This window comes from Spea bombifrons, chromosome 2 (genome assembly GCF_027358695.1).
Source record: "Spea bombifrons isolate aSpeBom1 chromosome 2, aSpeBom1.2.pri, whole genome shotgun sequence".
Classification (NCBI taxonomy): Eukaryota; Metazoa; Chordata; class Amphibia; order Anura; family Pelobatidae; genus Spea; species Spea bombifrons.
The window spans coordinates 54,113,473-54,115,972 of NC_071088.1; the positions used below are offsets into that span (position 1 = coordinate 54,113,473).

The 2,500-nt window shown below is 44.9% G+C and overlaps 1 protein-coding gene across 4 annotated transcripts in view; it reads right to left on the reverse strand.

The window, feature by feature from the left end:
• Positions 1–2,500, reverse strand: part of TBC1D22B (TBC1 domain family member 22B) — a 157,116-nt gene that overhangs the window by 13,788 nt on the left and 140,828 nt on the right. The window lies entirely within an intron of this gene.

Below are 2,500 nucleotides of genomic sequence, written 5' to 3' on the forward strand. Positions count from 1 at the left end.
ACCCTTTCCGCATTTGTGGTCTGGGAGCAGACAACACTTAAATACTCTTATAGAAATATTTTATTAACTGCAGGCAGAGTAAGACCCTACAACCAACGCACTGTAGTGGTTATGGTGCAAAGTAGCTGTTTTGCACACTGGGGCACAGTCATGATCCCCAAAACTGTTCCCACAAAGTTAGAAGCATAGTGTTGTCCAAAATGTCTTGGTTTATCGCCTTCAGCTCATAAAACGTTCTACTAGATAAATGGGAGAAAATTCCCACAGAAACTCACAAAAAGACAAATCTTACAACCACAGATGGACCCCACTGGACACGGCCACAGAGACTACTATGATGTATTGAAGGAACCATCTAAGACTCCTAACACGTCATACACACAGGAACATATCCACACACTTAAACACTTGAATAACATACACACGCATGCACACACTTACGTACACACACACAATGGGTTAAACATGTGTTACAGGGAATCATAATCTTCCCTTTAAGTACGACATGCCTGCTCATACCCACATATGCACTGCTCTTACGCATGCCTGCCCACAAAAACACACGTATACGCTGCAATTGCCTGCACATACACACTTGCCAGTACTCACACTTATGCACTACCCTTATACACGCCTGCCCAAACATACATAATCTGCTCACACACACATGCCTCCCCATAAATATACACTGCCCTTGCACATACTTACACAGACATATACACTATAAGACAAATACACTCCTTATATACACACATATACACTGCCCATACAGACGTACACGTATACAATGCCCATACACACGTACACATATACACTGCCCATACACACATACACATATACACTGCCCATACACACATACACACATATACACTGCCCATACAGACGTACACATATACACTGCCTATGCAGACATACACATATACACTGCCTATACACACGTACACATGTACACTGCCCATACACATATACACATATACACTGCCTATACACACGTACACATATACACTGCCCATACAGACGTACACATATACACTGCCTATGCAGACATACACATATACACTGCCTATACACACGTACACATATACACTGCCCATACACACACATATACACTGCCCATACAGACATACACATTTACACTGCCTATACAGACGTACACATATACACTGCCCATACAGACATACACATATACACTGCCCATACAGACGTACACATATACACTGCCCATACAGACGTACACATATACACTGCCCATACAGACATACACATATACACTGCCTATACACACGTATACATATACATATACACTGCCCATACACACACATATACACTGCCCATACAGACATACACATATACACTGCCCATACAGACATACACATATACACAGCCCATACAGACGTACACATATACACTGCCCATACAGACGTACACATATACACTGCCCATACAGACATACACATATACACAGCCCATACAGACGTACACATATACACTGCCCATACAGACGTACACATATACACTGCCCATACAGACATACACATATACACTGCCCATACAGACGTACACATATACACAGCCCATACACATATACACATATACACTGCCCATACAGACATACACATATACACTGCCCATACAGATACACACATATACACTGCCCATACAGACGTACACATATACACTGCCCATACGTACACATATACACTGCCCATACACACACATATACACTGCCCATACAGATACACACATATACACTGCCCATACAGACATACACATATACACTGCCCATACAGACGTATGCACATACACGCACATATACACAGCTGCCCTATACACATATGCCTGCCCAAGTGCCCATAGACATGCCTTATCATATGTATATACACACACAAATCTACCATCAGACCCCCCCACCTTCGTTCTCCACATCAGACCCCCTCCCACCTTCATTCTCCACATCAGACCCCCTCCCACCTTCATTCTCCACATCAGACCCCCCAACCCACCTTTGTTCTCCACATCAGACCCCCCCACAACCTTTGTTCTCCACATCAGACCCCCTCCCACCCACCTTCATTCTCCACATCAGACCCCCCTAACCCACCTTTGTTTTCCACATCAGACCCCCCCACAACCTTCGTTTTCTACATCAGACCCCCCCACAACCTTTGTTCTCCACATCAGACCCCCCAATAATCAACCATCCACCCACCTTGGTTCTCCACAAATCTTACCTTTTCTTCCTTCTTCCTCCTTTCTGCTTTCTCTTCCTTCTTCCTGCTTTCTCTTCCTTCTTCCTCCTTCCTGCTTCCTGCTTTCTGCTTCCTCCTTTCTGATTTCTGTTCTAACTTTCCTTCTGTTTGCCGCTCGCAGTCTGTGCAGTGCGGCTGCGCACAGCTGTTTCTGCTGAGCGCCGGGGCTGGATATAAACGTCATATCCCGTCGCCCCGGCGCTCAGTTACAGACAGCTGGTGAGTGTGACCTTAATGCAGCTGCAGGACTG